At 41.2% G+C, this 18,323-nt stretch overlaps 1 protein-coding gene across 2 annotated transcripts in view; it reads right to left on the reverse strand.

Annotated features, from left to right (window-relative positions):
• LOC122559133 (testis-expressed protein 264) overlaps positions 1-18,323 on the reverse strand; it is a 299,939-nt gene that overhangs the window by 52,384 nt on the left and 229,232 nt on the right. The gene's annotated exons all lie outside the window — the stretch shown is intronic.

Raw genomic sequence — 18,323 nt, forward strand, 5'->3', positions numbered from 1 at the left:
TCTTTTTTTTATTTTATAAATTTTGGTTTGGAATTGTGAACCGGGAATTGTGAGCGAGAAATGACTTGTTGACTTTGGGGCATCTTGTGGTAAAAGGAAAAGAACAGACGAGACAAGTTTTGTTTGTTTGTGAGGCCAGTACTGGAGACTAATCACAGGCTGATTCTTGATTAAGAAGGTTCCAACAGACACAGCAACTCCAGGAAGAGCACTGCATTTATACAGATAACAGAAGGTGGCTACTAACAAGGTCGGAACCTGAAAATTGATTCTGGCAAGTCTAGGAGAGACCCTATGTTCAAGCAGATGGCTGTTGTTGAAAGGCTCGAGAAGACATAATCAGCTATCTGGGCAGAACCAGAGTGAAAACAAGACAAACCACATAAATCCTACAAGATGGTCTAAGAGAGTCTTGTTAGAATCATACAGCATAGCAAAGTTCATCAGTCCTGTGCCAGTTGTGTCAAAACAGTGATACAATTGATTACACTTCCCTGTTCTTTCCTTAAAACACTGCAGTTTTTACCTTCAAATGTTTATCTAATCCACCTTTGAAAGTTACTACTGAATTTGTGTCCATCATTCCTGCAGACAGATTGTAATAACTCGCATAGTTTAACAAGGTGCCTGTGGCCTTTTGTTTTTGCTAATTACCATAAATCCGTATCCATATCTGGTTACTGATCATTCACATCTTGAATCCATTTCTTATCAAAACCATTCATAATTTTGAATGCATCTCTCAAGCCTTTCCTTATCATTCTCTAGTCTAGAACATAACAACAGTGCAGCACAGGACTACGCTCTTCGATCCACTATAATCTGTATTAATCATGATGCTATTCTAAACTAATCCCATCTGCCTGCACATGGTCTGTATCCCTTTATTCCCTACCTGTTGATGCATCTGTCTAAATGCCTCTTAAACATTGCTATCATTTCTGCTGCTTCCACCTCCCCTGACAGCACATTCCAGGCACCTACCACACACTGTGTAAAGAGAGTGGAGCTGCACAATGGCTCAGTGGTTAGCACTGCTGCCTCACAACGCCAGAGACTCAGGTTCGATTCCCGCCTCAGGTGACTGCCTGTGTGGAGTTTGCACATGCTCCCAGTGTCTGTGTGGGTTTCCTCTGGGTGCTCCGGTTTCCTCCCATAATCCAAAAATGTGCAGGTTAGATGAATTGGCTATGCGAAATTGCCCATAGTCAGGGGTAAATATAGGGTAGGGAAATGGTTCTGGGTGAGTTACTCTTCGGAGGGTCGGTGTGGACTTGTTGGGCCGAAGGGCTTGTTTCCATACTGTAGGTAATCTAATCTAATCTAAAAACCTTGCCTTACAAATCTCCCTGATCTTAAACCAATGCCCCCTCGTATTTGACATTTTCATCCTGGGAAAAAAAAATGCAGACTATCTACTCTGTCCATGCCTCCCATAAGTTTACATACTTCTATTAGGACACCCTTCAGTCTTTGGCTCTCTAGCAAAAACAATCCAAGTTTGTCCAACCCCTTTATTAGTCAGAGCATTGAGTATAGGGGTTGGGAGATCATGTTGTGGCTGTACAGGACATTGACACTTTAGGACTATAGTGTGCAATTCTAATCTCCCTCCTATAGAAAGGATGTCGTGAAACTTGAAAAGATTCAGAAAAGATTCATGAGGATGTTGCCAAGGTTGGAGGGTTTGAGCTACTAGGGGGTGCTGAATACATTGGGGCTGTTATCCCTGGAGCGGAGGCTGAGGGGTGACCTTATAGAGGTTTATAAGATCATGAGGGACATGGACAGGGTAAATAGACAAAGTCTTTTCCCTGGGATGGGGGAGTCCAGAACTAGAGGTTTAGGGTGAGAAGGGAAAGATTTAAAAGGAATCTAAGGGGCAACATTTTCACGTAGAGGGTGGTGTGTGTATGGAATAAGCTGCCAGAGGAAGTGGTGGAGGCTGGTACAATTACAACATTTAAGAGGCAATTGGATGGGTATATGAAAAGGAAGGGTTTAGAGGGATATGGGCCAAGTGCTGGCAAATGGGACTAGATTAATTTAGGATATCTGGACCAAATGGATGAGTTGGATCGAAGGGTCTGTTACGGTGCTGTACACTCTACGACACTAGAAAAAGACAATGTTGTCGAGGAGAATACTGAGATACAGGCTACTAGACCGATGGGATAGAGGTTTATAAGGAGGGAGTGTTAGCAATTCTGGAAAATGTGAAAATAGATAAGTCCCCTGGGTCGGATGGGATTTATCCTCAGATTCTTTGGAAGGCCAAGGAGGAGATTGCAGAGCCTTTGGATTTGATTTTTATGTCATCATTGTCTACGGGAATAGTGCCAGAAGACTGGAGGATAGCAAATGTTGTTCCCTTGTTCAAGAAGGGGAGTAGAGGCAACCCTCGTAATTTCAGACTAGTGAGCCTTACTTCGGCTGTGGGTAAAGTGTTGGAAAAGGTTATAAGAGATAGGATTTATAATCATCTAGGAAGGAATAAGTTGGTTAGGGATAATCAAAATGGTTTGAAGGGTAGGTCTTGCCTCACAAACTTTATTGAATTCTTTGAAAAAGTGACCAAACAGGTGGATGAGGGTAAAGTGGTTGATGTGGTGTATATGAATATCAGTAAGGCATTTGATAAGGTTCCCTACAGTAGGCTATTGCATAAAATACGGAGGCATGGGATTGAGGGTGATTTAGCCTCAATGATTTGGATCAGAAATTGGCTCGCTAAAAGAAGGCAGAGGGTGGTAGTTGATGGGAAATGTTCATTCTGGAGTTCAGTTACTAGTGGTCCACTACTGTTTGTCATTTTTATAAATGACCTGGATGAGGGCGTAGAAGGATGGGTTAGCAAATTTGCGGATGACACTAAAGTTGGTAGAGTTGTGAATATTACATAAGGATATTGTAGGTTACAGAGGGACATAGATAAGCTGCAGAGTTGGGCTGAGAAGTGGCAAATAGAGTTTAATGTGGAAAAGTGAGAGGTGATTCACTTTGGAAGGAGCAACATGAATGCAGAGTACTGGACTAATGGTAAGATTCTTGGTAGTGTAGATGAGCAGGGATCTCTGTGTCCACGAACATAGATTCCTGAAAGTTGCCACCCAGGTTGATAGAGTTATTAAGGCGGCATATGGTGTGTTAGCTTTTATTAGTAGAGGGATTGAGTTTCGGAACCATGAGGTCATGCTGCAACTGTACAAAACTCTGGTGCAGCCACACTTGGAGTATTGTGTACAGTTCTGGTCACTGCATTATAGGAAGAATGTGGAAGCTTTGGAAAGGGTTCAGAGGAGGTTTACTAGGATGTTGCCTGGTTTGGTTCTTCAGGAAGGGCTCATGCCCGAAACGTCGATTCTCCTGCTCCTTGGATGCTGCCTGACCTGCTGCGCTTTTCCAGCAACACATTTTCAGCTCTGATCTCCAGCATCTGCAGACCTCACTTTCCCCTCTCTGGATTAACAGTCTAGCACTAAACTCACTAGACTATTGCCTCCTGGCTTTCATTTACTAAAACAAATTTTTCCATGGCCAATTAATTTTGTCCCAAATTAATGTCTCTAAAGGTTTCCAACAGTTATCCGATTTATTCCTCTCCCCTTTTTTGAGACATGGTGTAACATTTACAAACTTCCAGTCTTCTAGCACCACCTCCATCGAAGGAAGATTGGATCATTGTGGCCAGAACCTCTACAACTTCACTTCTCCTTCTAATCTAGGCTCAATGTTATCTCTAAAACAATTTTGCTATGTATGGCCTACTCATTATAATGCACATAACTAAAACAGAGTATTTTAAACAGGACAAATTCTAAGCAAGCCACTCTGTAGCTTCCAGGTGGCAGTGTGATTACACATTGGACACATCCAAATGGGTATGGGTGACTTTTCTACTGAGTGTGCTGGGATTCTCAAGTACTTTTATTTTTAACCAATTAAATTTGTCTACTACTTTCTCCTTTTTTGTGACATTTGCAGTTTCCTCTTCCTTAATGAATATAGCAGGAAAGAACTGATTCAGTACTTTAGGCCATGTACTCTGTCTCTACAAGTTCATGCTCTTTTTAATCCTTAATTTGCTTCACCATTCCTTTGACTAACATTTTTACTCTTTATATATTTATATCTTTGGTTCCCTTTCAAGTTAGCTGAAATATTGGAAAATGACTGTTGAAAACACATCAACATTGAGTTGTCAAAGAGTGTGGCGCTGGAAAAGCACAGCTTATCAGGCAGCATCTGAGGAGTAAGAGAGTTGACGTTTTGGACACAAGCCCTTTATCAGAGTTGGGGGTGGACAAGGTGACTGAGAGTTACATGGGGTGGGGTGGGGGGGGGGGGAATGACATGAAACCAGCTTGTGTTTCTGGTCATTGCTCAATCTAGTTTGACTAGATTCCAGCCACAAGGTACGCACTCTCGAGAGAATATATAAACAATATTTACCAATCCCCTCCTCTAATTTCAAGCCTTCAGGCTCTACCTTGCTCTATTCGAATGTCCCTCAGTTCAGATCCTGAATTTTGACATTGACTTTTATTGCTATATACACTTTAATATTGTGCCTGTTGACCATACGTGTGACAACTATCCTAAACCGGAATTAATGTTTGAAAACTATGGACTATCGACGATTTTAAAAAATAGTTAAATAGTGGCTATAATGTGGTCATACAAACTTTGAAGTATTTTATACTAACATTAAATATCTGTTCTTACACTAAGGATTTTGATCAAGGGACAATAATGATCTGGAATGGGACACTCCTTTTTCCAAACTATCTGTAGTAGGTCAATACAATTATGCAGCATTAAACAATACATTAATTGCCAGCCACATGTAGTTAGGATTAATTGGAACCAATAAACACTTAATTTTTGATTAATAGATAAGAATTCTAAGTAATGATTGCGGCGTGATTCCAGGGCTCATGTAAACATGGCTATCTATGAGAATTCTGGGGGTCAGCCAGTTTGTAACAATAGAAGAGTACAGCGCAGTACAGGCCCTTTGGCCCTCGATGTTGCGCCGATCCAAGCCCACCTAACCTACACTAGCCCACTATCCTCCATATGCCTATCCAATGCCCGCTTAAATGCCCATAATAGCTTGGATCCAACTCCCACAGCAACCGAGGTTACCAGAAAGGACTCTCCTTCTCATCCTCTCCCCTCACCTGAGCCACAGTGACCTTCAGGTTAACCATTACCCATCGTCACTCATGACAGAACAACCCTCAGGGACTACATACATTAAGTACCCATGTGAATAAAGCAGCTTCCACAGAAGTTAGGGTTTGTGGATGAAACAGTATTTCTGAAGTCACAGCAGTAGCTACTTAGCAAATGAAAGTGCAAATTCTCTCATGTTTGGTTTCATGAGCTCACTGTCCACTTCAATCACAGAAGCCACTAATTTTAGCATATTCCAATGAAGAATCAAGAAAGAGCAAATTAAATGTGAACCAGGCTGAGTCGCGGAGACCAGCTGAAGATGAGGTCACAGCTAAGCATTTAAAAGTCTGTAGTATATATCTGTGAACATCAGGGAACAGTAATCACCACTGTCCTACAAACTACATTATTCTAAGTTAAAAATCACAACACCAGGTTATAGTCCAACAGGTTTAATTGGAAGCACACTAGCTTTCGGAGCGACGCTCCTTCATCAGGTGATAGTGGAGGACTCGATTGAGCCCTCCACTATCACCTGAAGGAGCGTTGCTCCGAAAGCTAGTGTGCTTCCAATTAAACCTGTTGGACTATAACCTGGTATTGTGTGATTTTTAACTTTGTACACCCCAGTCCAACACCGGCATCTCCAAATCATAAATTATTCTAGACACACATCTGTGATCATTGCTTAACTCCATTGTTCAATAGAGCTAGTTATGACCATTGATCTATAAACATGGTTGTTGTGGAGCAGCTACCCAATTCCCCTTAAATTGATATCTTTGCTGTTTACTGGCTTGCCTACATTGAGTTACTCATTAAATAACTATGCTATACTTCATTTTGTTCACTTCTTCATCCATTTTATGTTTTATTCTTTTTCAAGGGATGTGGTGGTAATAAATTTCCTTCTTGAATTACAACTGTGTTCAGTGTGTAAAGACAGTGAGATTAGGAAATTTTGACCCAGTGATACTGAAGAAATTGTGATATAGGTCCAAGTCAGGATGACGAACAAATTGGAGAACAGCATGTAGATTGTGCTTTTCCTGGGTATCTGCTGTCTTTGCTCTCCCCCCCCCCCCCCCAGGTGATAGAGGTTGCTGATTTGCTGGTGCTGTCAAAGGAGACTTGGTGAATTACTGCAGTGTACTTGTACATGGTGTACATTGCTGCCACTGTGCTTTGATGGTGGAGGGAGTGAATTTTGAAAGTGCAGATGTGGTGCTAATCAAGCAAAGCTACTTTTTCCTGATGGTCTTGAGTTTCTTAAATGTTTTTGGAGCTGCACCCATCCAAACAAATGAAGACTACTCCATTACACTCCTGACTTGTGCTTTGGAGATGGTGAGTTACTCACTGCAGAATTCCTAACCTCTGATCTTCTTTTGAACCCACATACACAGTATGGCTAGTTTAATTCATTTTCTGGTCAATCTGTCCACCAGGATAAGTGGGAGATTCCGTGTTTGGCATGCCATTGACTGTCTAGAGGTTATCATTAGATTCTCTCTTAATTGGAGATGGTCACAGCTTAGCACTTATATGGTGTGAATCATACATGCTGCTTATAAATCCAAGCCTGAATGTTGTCCAGATCTTGCTGCATCTGGTCGTGGACTGCTTCATTAGCTGGGGTGTCATGAATCATAGAATCATAAACGGTGATGAATTTTGTAATCATCGACAAACATCCATCTCCACCTCCGACCTTATGGTGGTGGGAAGATCATTGATGAAGCAGCTGAAGACAGCGGGGCCTAGGATACTCCCCCGAGGAACTCTTTCAGAGATATCCTTGAATTGAGATGACTGACCTCAATCAACTATCTTCCTAGTGCCAGGTATGATTCCAACCAGCAGAGAGATCTCCCTCCAATTCCAGATTTGTGAGGACACCTCAAAAATCACACTCGGTCAAATGCAACTTTGATATCAGGGACAGTCACTCTCACCTCACCCATGGAATTCAGCTCTTTTGTGTTAGAACCACACAGCACAATGGAAGATACTGTCAATGTGAAGACAGGACTTTATCTTCACAATGTGCAGTGGTCTCTCCTATCAATAATGTTATAGACTGATGCATCTGATACAGATTGTTTGATGATTCCTCTCTTGCTGATGTCCTTAATCCTTGCGTCAGACCTAGTCCACCAGCTTTAAGCAATCTGCCAGCTCATTGTGTGGAGATGTTACCAGGCCAGTCTTGGCAACGGACATTTAAGCTGTCAAACCAGAGTATATTCTGCACTCTTACCACCTTCAATACTTCCTCCAAATAATGCTCAACGTGAAGGAATATTGATTCATCAGCCTAGCGGGGTGTGTGGCAATCAGCAGGAAGATCCTTTGCATCTGTTTGACTTGGTGCCATGAGACCTCATGGGGTCCAGAGTAAATGTTCAGGAATGTTTCTCCTGACTGCATTCCGTCACCTCTGCTGGTTCTATCCTACCAGTGGGACAGGACATACCCAGGGATGGTGATATACTTTACAGTCAATATACTGTATGATTTTGTAAGTGAGATTACATCAGGTTGTTGCATGACTGGTCTGTTGGACAGCCCTTCTACTTTTGGCACAAGCCTAGACCTATGAAAGGAGAATTTTGCAGGGCTAACAAAACTGGTTTTGCAGTTTTCATTTCTGATGCCTAAGTTGATGATAGGTGGTTGATCCAAATGTTATATTGTAAACACATGGACAAAGCTGCTGTAAGGATATCCTTTAATGGTTCAAAAACTTCTTTTCATCAACAACTTCAAATAATAATTGCTGGTGTAAAGTGGCTTGTTGGTACAGTTTACAGAATTGTCCTACTTTCGATACTAGAATTAGGAATAGATTTTATTGTCACATGCACTCAAGTACAGGGACACAGGAGTACAGTGGGAAGTGTACAAAGTCATCATTCCCAGTGCTTTCTTAGATACAAAGGTACCCTAGGTACGAAATCTTAGTACAAAGTTGAAAAATAAACTAATAGATTTCCAAGTTCAACATTATAGCCCTTAAGTTCTTGGCCATGCTGGTCTCACAATTGCCACAAGGGCTCAATCTCCTCCACACTGGCTCAATCTCTCTCATGCTAGATATCGCCACAGAGGTTGAGACACTTTGGGCTGCCCGCTCTCAATGCCACAGATACCAGGGAAACTCTCTTGCTGCCACGCTGGCTCGATCTTCTCCGTGCTGCACAAACTCACTCTCCACAGAACGTAAGTAGATTAAGAAACAAACAAGCAGTGAAAGAATTTTAAAAAACGTAAAAGCAGATGGAACAGATGAGCTCTGGACAGGAGCCCGCACACAACGCGGTTACTCCACCACCATCTTGGATTAGTTGTTTCAGTAATGACTGATTTCACTGGTGTCAAGGCTGATACTGAGTCCATTCTCGTCTCGCAATCTCAATTGATATGTGAAATAAATATCCTGAACAAGGTTCCACCACATTGACTGTAAGTAGTTTTTTTACTCTAGAATTCTATTCTATCAAAGTTCATAATAGAAATATCTTGACTATAAAAATCTCATTCAGACTACCACGGGAACAAAATGTTTCAAAAAAAATCTCTGCTACAGTGATAGTAGTGGTTTTACACTTGGCCTTAGGACCCCTGGTTTAAATTGGTTTCTTGCTGTCTACCCAGCAATCCCTGATAAATGTATGACTTGCATATGTGGAACTGTCACATTAAGACAGGATTAAGCTTGGCTATACAACTCACTTAGCATAGTTGCACGGGACAAATTTGAGTCTGTCACAGAATCAGAATGGATTTGTGATGAACTACTCGGATTGACTAATCTGGTTGAATTTGTGAAGATGTTTGATCAAGGATTGTCTGCAGCCATTGCCTGTCTGAACTCATGAAAGGCACTGTGCATGTTAATGCATAAGACATTATTAGCAGAAAAGAAAGGGTACAGATTTGGTGGTAATGTGATATGGGCTGGAAATTGTTCGGGAGGTAGGCTATAAAATGTGAGTTGCGGAATTGTAGTATTGACCTGATGAAGGGCTTTTGCCCGAAACGTCGATTTTACTGCTCCTCGGATGCTGCCTGAACTGCTGTGCTCTTCCAGCACCACTAATCCAGTATTGTGCAGGGACGTATTACATTGTAATTTGCTTCTTCCCTCCTGAAACTCCAGTTTATTTTCCCTTGATCGTCTCTTTCCATCCAACTTTCAAGCAGCCCCCTAAGGCGAGATGTCCTCCGAGGTTGGGGGTGGATGTCTCACCTTAAAACAATTATCAGCTTGGTCTGCTGATTGCCTAATCTTATTTCCATCTTGGTAAGGAATCAGCATTTCCTATCAGTTCATGGTTTGCTTCGCAGAAGAACATAACTTCTATTTCCTCGTGGGTGTAAAATATTATTGTTCTTCATCTTCATTTATTATTCAAACCTCTTCAGCTTGCCTCTTTGCCCTTTAACTGAATGAGTTCTGCAGTTTTCTCCAGATGGTTACACTGCAAATATCCTCATCATTGCCAGATGATAATGAACTTCTAAGCAATATAAAAAAAAGGTTAATTACATTGGAAACCATTGGGACATATTATTAATAATTAATTGAATTTTATAAATCTGAAGCACGAAATATCCTGGTCACTGGAAAGTTATTTCCTGGAACCATCCTTGCCTTCTGACAGGTTCAAGCCCAGTCAGAAAACTTATAAGAAATAAAGGTTCCTGTATATTTGGGTACATCTAAGTTTCCCCAGACTAAATGAGATAATCCTACATTTTAATCCCAAACAACTGATAAAACTAGTAATGTAACTAAGAATTGTCTGAAATTATACGGAAGTACAGTTATGTCACATTTCCTAAGTGACCACTCAGAGTACCTCATGGTATTTGCCACCTCTACAATATATGGTACCGGGTAAGGATTGCTTGGGGTAGCTTGCTGCTACCAATCCTCTTTTGAATTGTGCCTATCTAGTGATTAGTGGTGAATGACAGCATATTACAGCATTTACAGAAGAGACACTTCTGAGATTTTAAGAAGTTTAATACATTATGGCAATAAGTACAACAACATTTAGTTGGGCATTTTGATTAAGACCTTAGGGAGTTGGTCCAAATACATCTTTTCTCTGAAAGCTCAAGTAGAACTCAATGCAGCAAAGACATGAACCCCTCAAACTATTACCTTTCAAAGCTGTGTGCAGCTAGTGAAGTTCATAGCGTAGCTGAGGCCCTTGAACGCTTTTAATATACATTATGATGCCCATGTTTGCTGACATACATCGCCATTACACGTAAAGTGTTTTGCACATGAGAAAACAAGTGTTTCCCAAAGAATTCCAAGATCAGATGGAATACTGAGGTCAATTTTGTTTTAATCATGAACTATCCTTCATGTATTGAAAACACATCCATGCATGTAATGCAACAAATCAACAGTTTAATTGAACACTATCCAGTTTTTTCCTCTATCTCATAATGCTCTAATTACAAACTCACATTTGTGTGAGGATCTGGTTCGGCATTAGTGACTTATTTTGTTGAAAGTTGACAATGTTTGAAATCTCAGGTACTTATTGAGGGAATAAAGCCAAACGTTTGTCAGTTTTGAACAAATAAAATGAATTTTATTATACAAAGCAATCTCTCATATATAGATGCAAAACATTTACACTAACAATCAGAATAAACACAAGGAAAATATGGGCACAAACTCTGGTAAAACATCCTATCAAGCGCATTAAGTTGCAAATGCGGTAAGACAGTTGCCTTGGATTTCTCAGCCAACCAACCAAATGAAAGTGACACCGTGGATCATGTGATCTGACTAAAAATTTGTCTCTTTTTCAAGGGAGTTCAATTCTTCACTCTGAAGATCTAGTCTTGAAATTCCCTCAAAGGCCTCTTCATCGCAGACTGCCTGTTGATGATTGTTCATACCTTGGTAGTTCAATCTTTTGCCTGAATTTATGTTCCACTAAATTTCCAAAATTACACTCCAGCCTTACTCACAAGCACAATTCTAGCAACGGTTATATTCACAAGTCTTGGCACTGCCCAGATTCTCTGAACGCCAGTCCTTCTCAACTAAACCAAGCAAATGCTCCTTGTGAGTTTCCTTCACCTCCACTCTCAGTTAACAAATGGGTCCATGGACCTCAATGAGTTTTCCAGCTCCCCTGAGATAACAGCAGTATTTTAGCTGTATGGGGACACTTTCTTTGGCTGTTCCTTTCTCCAATAGAAGGCCAGTGATCTTCTACTGCCTTCGAAGCTCAAGATTTTCCAAGCCCTGACTGCCTAGAAGCTCATAGCCACAGCATTAAAACTGCAACTTAATATCTCCCTGCAAGCAAATACATTGAATCCAGAGAATCTTTTCATTAAAAGTCCACCATCCCCATGACAAAATAGTTTTCTCCAATACTCTTAACCTGACCTTTTCGGTTTAGTAGCACCCATTAACAATTTCTTTCTAGATCTGATGAAGTAAAATGGGTTTTACAACTTTTCCGAATTCACTGAATGGTTTTAAGGTAATTCAGTTCTATCCCGCCCAAAACAATCTCTTCTATTCTGCTTTTATTAAACAAACACGGGTAATCTCTTAAAGCACCAGATTCCAATCTTTTAACTACACTTGACTTCAATGTGCTTCAATTACATTTATGCCATCTAAGTTAAACTTTAATTCCTTAAGCTAAAACCTATCAGTGAAACATATAAAGCACGTACGAGACATTTCTTGTTGAAATTCTGTACTGTAAGAGGTCAAAGAAAGGTCTGGTCCAATTTATGTTTTATGTAGCTGTTCAGGTGGAGCAGATGTCGATACCTGAATTTGCACAGTGATGTACGACTTATGGAAATAAATGCCTGAATTAGGCAAAATACCAGGAGAATAAAAAGGAACGTCTCAGATAAAACAAAAACAATCTTGAGGTGAACTGTGGGAAAAATCAGTCCTGACAAAGGGTCACTGGACTCAAAACATGAACTCCATTTCTCAGTCTACAAATGCTGCCAGACTTGCTGAGTTTCTCCAGCACTTTGTTAATTTTGCTGAAGCCTCTTTTGTTTTTTTAGTAAAGAATAGAGCTGATGCTCCCAGGAATGATACAGAATCCATAGCACATGACTCCATTGTTTATACTCAATACAACTTTTCTAATGTCCTCTTCTTGCCTCAATACTCTTCCATTCTCTTCTCCCTCATGCATAGGCTCTCCATATGTAAAATAACTACCTGCTGACTAAAGGAGATGGATTAATTTATTAGTGTCATGGTGAAAACAGAGTGCAAAATTACTATTTTCTAACTGAAGAGGATGATCCAATCTTGAATTTGTAGGGGATAGGAGAAGTCTCTATACACTAACTGGGATCATGGAAAATCACATTCTTATCAAAATCGTAATGTTTAGAGCCCAGGGCGGTAAACACCTCCAAAACACCAGTGCAATCCTGCTCAGATTCTGTGCCTCCATCTGGCAGAGTTCGGGGACACCATACAGCCCATTCAACTGAACAAGAAACAGAAAAAGTTGGAAGAACAGAGCAAATCGATCAGCATCATTGAAGCAGTTTATGTCAACTCTGTTCAGGAATGACACATCAAACATTGATCCTGCCTTCTCCCTTTTCAGAATGCCAATTGGCTAACTGTATTCTCAACCGTATTCTCAAGGCTTGCTTTCGGAAATCAGACCTCACATGAGATGAGACGACACAAAAACCTTTTAAAAGATTGTTTCCATATTATTCTGCAGGCAGAGTAGTTACAACACAGGAGGAGGGTATTCAGCCCAAAATGGCTCTCTGCCATGGCAATTTAGCTTGCACTGTGGTTCTCAACCATTCTGACAATGCAAAGATTTCCTCTGCCTAGATCGCTCATCATTTTCAGTATGCCTGTTGAATTACTCTAATGGTTTTCTCTCCTATTGTATGTATTCTCAGAAGCAAAAATACCTTTCTGTGCAGCATACAATATGGTATCTAATTAGTAGTTAATTAGCAGATGTCTTTGTACTGACCCAGCCACCATTAGATTTACAGAGTACAAAAAGATTTCCCAAGAAAACCTGACATTTTTCATTAACACCCTGTCGAAGAGGTACTGAGAGTATTAAGTGTTACCATGGCAGCTGAGAACTTCCACTTCTGATCTGCTCAGATGGGCCTGGTTTGTAGGCTTATTTACCAGGGCGGGCATGCCTAGCTTTATCTGGTCAGTTTGCAACAAACCAATGGTCTAATTTTAAGACTTGGACTGATTTTTTGATGAGTGGCAGCTTCATGCAGATTTTTTTATATGAAAGAAGGAAGTATTGATTTCTCAGAGGAGATTCCACTGAAGGCTGTGTCATAAGTATGGAGCCATACTTGCCTTCTGACAATTCTTTTGGCCTGGTCAGAGGAAGGCAAACCATATCCCATTTCCAAAGCAGTCAACTGCCATTTCCTGAAATGTACAAGGTCTAGAATCACAAAAAGTCACTTTAACAGCTGCTGTCATATAATAAATGTGATGCAGGGTCCTGGGAGGGAGGGCATCAGATGTGCAGGAGGGAATAGGTGCCAGATATGTAGGGTGCCACGTGTATAGGGTGCTAGATGAGTACAGGTTAGTGTACCAGGTTAATCACATGCCAGCTGGGTAAGGTGCCATGTGGATAGAGGGTAGACTGTCAGAGTGCAAGGTTGGGGATGCAGAGTGGAGGATAGTTTGGAGAGATCAAGTCCTTTGGCTGTGGGGAAGGTAAGCTAAGCTGGGGTTGTGAGAGCTAAGTATGGAGTCTGTTAAATAGTTAGACAGGAGGTAAACTACAGATTTAATAGTCCAATATTTTTTGGGTAACTACTTCACGTAATTTCAACAGAATCCTTCCAATTTAAATGAAACCTTTGGAAGGTTTCAGACATAGTGGAACTGCCCAGGAAGAATTAAATTTCCCCTGGCAATTCCTTCAACAGTGCCACAATGCAAGTGCAACTCACATCTGGAAAGGCAACTGGCTGGCCATTGGGAAACCTGAGCCAACATGTAAATTTAGGCATGGCGTACAGAGGTATCTTTGATTGTATCAGTTTCTTCCTGAATCTGTTAAAGGTATTTAAAAGCAGAAAATTGCAGCAGCCATGGAGAGCGAGAGAGAGAGAGAGGAGCATCTCCACAGTTGCTGCCTGTCCGGTTGAGCATTTCCAGCACTTTTTGCTTTACCTCTTAAAATTATCCCATCATGCACTCAGCATTCTGACCTGGTAAAACTGTATTTTTCACTTTGCAATACCAATAACTGGCCAATCGATATAAATGGGATCCATGCAACAACCCATTCTCGCTCCAAGATGTGTTCATTGTCCACCAATCTGTTCATTGACACCAATGTCCATGCCTTCTCTTCCTGTCCAGGGATATGTCCACTTGACTTTACTAACCTCAGCAATCTATCTGCTAATCCTGCTTCCCCATGGCCTGTCTCTTACTGAACCTACAAACTGTCCACTAACTGGACACTCCCCAAGATCCCCCTACCAGTGACCTATTTCCTTTGCTGAATTCTAACTATGGCCTGAGCCACTGGCTTTGCCACCCAACAGCCTCCAATTTGCTTAGCTGCTGGGCCAGAAAATGAGAATTTAAGGAAAAAAGCAAGTCTTTCTGTTAAAATGGGTAGGACTTCCAGGATGCATATATTTCCAGGTTTTGAGCCACTGTACCTCCCTGGAGACCCTTCCTGGTTTATTGTTATTACTGCGGCCTAATGTGTAGGATTGGTTCTCTTTCCTTCAGGAAAATAGGAAATGGTCCATCAAATACAGACATTTTTCCTCCTTCAGCTTAACTAATGTATTCTGTTTCATAACACATCTTTTCTGGGACAAATTCAGGCCTCATCTCCAGACCACATCCTTCCTTCTTGCATTAACTGAATTGAAACCCTTATAAAAGTACCCCTGGCTGTATCTGTTTCACTTTTACTAAAGTGTCTCCTCTCAGGTGTCCCAGTCACTTCGAACAATTTGTTATACTGGCATATTTACAAATCTTTATCTGGTCTTCTTAATATCTTTTTTTATTCATTCATCATATTCTTTCCTAACTCGTCATCCATTTATTAACTTATGTCTATATTTTTCATTTTCTCTTACTTTAACCATTTTTATTGTGCATATTTGACCCACATGGGATCCCTCCTTCAATGTGATTTCTAATCTTCCTATTTATCCATGACATGCCAAATCCTGAGATGCTTACCTTCTTTAACGAGATCATGCTATAGAACATAGAACAGTACAACACAGTACCGGCCTTTGGTCCTCGATGTTGTGCCAACTTTTTATCCTACTCTAAGATCAAACTAACCTACATACCCTTCATTGTACTATAGTCCATGTGCTATCCAAGCAACGCTTAAATGTCCCTACTGTATCTGACTCTAATATCACTGTTGGCAGTTCATTCCATGCACCTACCACTCTGTGTAAAGAACCTACCTCTGACATCTCCCCTAAACCTTCCTCCAATCACCTGAAAATTATGCCCCTTCGTGATAGCCATTTCCACCCTGGGAAGAAACAATCTCTGGCCATCCACTCTATTTATGCCTCTCTTCATCTTGCTTCCACATCCTTCCTATAATGAGGCGACCAGAACTGAACACAATATTCCAAGTGTGGTCGAACCAGGGCAGCATAACCTTGTAGCTCTTAAACTCAATCCCCCTGCTAACGAAAGCCAACAAACCAAACATTTTCTTGACAACCCTATCAACTACCTTTGAGGGATCTATAGACATGGACCCCAACACCCCTCTGCTCCTCCACATTGTGAAGAAGCCTGCCTTTAACCCTGTATTCTGCGTTCAAATTCGGCCTTCCAAAGTGAATCACTTCACAATTTTTCAAGTTGAATTCCATCTACCACTTAACAGCCCAGTTCAGCATCCTGCCAATGTCCTGCTTCAACCTACACTGTTAATATATTTTGTAAACAGTTGTGGTTTGAGCACTGATGCCTGTGGACCCCCATTTGTCAAGGGTCTCCAACCTGAAAAGGAGCTCCTTATCCCCACTCAATATCTCCTTTCCATTACCAATTTTCTATGCATGACAATAAACCACCTCCAATGCCATGGATCCTTACCTTATAACTACCTTTTGTGAGGTTGTCAAACACTTTCTTGAAGTCCAAGTACATCATATCCACTGGTTCTCCTCTATCCACTCTGGTTGAGGCATCCTTGTAAAATTATAATAAATGGGCGAGACGTGATCCGGCGCCCCCCCCCCCCCCCCCAACCCTATCTTTCTTTCAATCAATTTAAACCCATGCTCCCTAATCATGGTTTGTTCAGGTTTGCCAGATCTTTTTAACTCAGACAAGGCATGAACATCCCATTCTAAGGTTTCCCACCCAATAAGAGAATGCAGCTATGATGATGATCCACACCAGTCTACTGAAGGCAGTCATATGTAAAGGGAGAAGTCAGAGTGGCTCCGTTGAAGACCTGTCTGAGCGTACAGCAAGCATCAGGATGGATGACTGTGCCCCTAACTTCTCCTCTTTGATGCATCCTTTGCTACAGGTTGAGTGTCCAGACAGAACTATTAGCCCCTTGCAAACAGAGTTAGAAACCAGCTTTATAAAGAAACAGGTATGGTTGTAAGCTGCTGAAAACATGCAGTAGAGTCAAACAAGGCTCAGCGACTTCAATAGCATAAGGAAGTTGAAAGACATACCAAATGCTAATCCCATTCTCTGAATACCTCCGTATTCTCCCGCAAGCACTCCTCAGACCTTGCAGCTTCCCCTCTCATTCCTGTCGCAAGACATCTCATCACATCACCATCTAAACAACCAATAAGCATCCTCATCTGATTATCATCCCATACCTACCCCTCACAATTACCTTGTACAAATGTTTTCATGCCATTCTGTCCATAAAATGCATTCCTGACACATATAGGTCTTGTTCCTCACAGAGGAGATCACCAGTGCTGGTCCTGGCAGTGCATGCCCATCTTGTTTCAGGAGGCTGTAGATGTAAGCAACAAGCTACCATGGAAACCGGAGTGTTCTGAGGTCCTGTTACCCAGTTATATTCAGAAAGCTGATCCCCTGCTTGTACAAGGCATCAAGCTGGAGTTCTATGTCCATCCTCTCTACCTTGCAAATGGATATTTAATGCACAAGGTTTCTCTTCTGCTAAAACTGAGTGCCAGTTTGCCAATGGAAACTGGCTTGAATATTGAACAGAAAGAGAAACATTAAGCATCTGAAGATCACTAATTCATAGCAATGAGTTGCTCTCAAGTTGCTATCTCCAAAAATTTATATTACTTTCCTACAAGCGAGAGAAACGAGGGAAAAATCTATTAGACCTTGTCCTATCAACCTACCTGTTGCAGGTATGTCTCTCTGTCATAGCAAGTTTGAGTTTGGCAATTAACATCTATGCCACCCAAGTTCTAGACAATGACCATTTCCATCAATACAAATCCTAACCACTTCCCATTGACATTTAACAACTTTAATCACCTTAACTATTAATATCTTGAGAGATACCATTGAATTTTGTTTCTGGTTAATCAGCCACATAAATATTATGGGTACAAGAGAAAGCGAGAAACAGAGAATTCTGTGGCAAGTAACTCACCTACAGAGTTCCCGAAGTTTGCCCACCATTTACAAGGCACAAGGCAATAGTACAGTGCAATACTTGTTTGACAAGAGCAACTCCAATAACATTTAAGAAGCTTGACACTGTGAAGAACAAAGCAGCTGATTTCATGGGTCCCTATATCTCAAACATTCGCTCCCTTCACTATCAGTACACAGTAGCAGCAGTTGTTTCTTTCTCCGATACAGTGCAGTAACTCACTAAGCCTTCTTCTGAACAGAAGAGCAAGGATGGCAGGCTGATGACGGCACTACTATCTGCAAGCTCTCTTTCAGGGCACATACCATACTCATTTGGGAATACTTCTGATTTCTTATTAGTTGATAATACACAGCAAGCAGAAGCAGCCATTCAGCCCATTGAGTCCACTTCCCAATTCAGTCAGACCATGGTCAGTTTGACAATCCTCAATTCCACTTTCCTGTCTTTTCCCCATAAGCCCTGATTCTCTTACTGACTAAAAATGTC

The sequence above is a fragment of the Chiloscyllium plagiosum genome, unplaced genomic scaffold, assembly GCF_037043375.1.
Source record: "Chiloscyllium plagiosum isolate Xiang-an unplaced genomic scaffold, Cpla_swu_hap1 HiC_scaffold_14, whole genome shotgun sequence".
Classification (NCBI taxonomy): Eukaryota; Metazoa; Chordata; class Chondrichthyes; order Orectolobiformes; family Hemiscylliidae; genus Chiloscyllium; species Chiloscyllium plagiosum.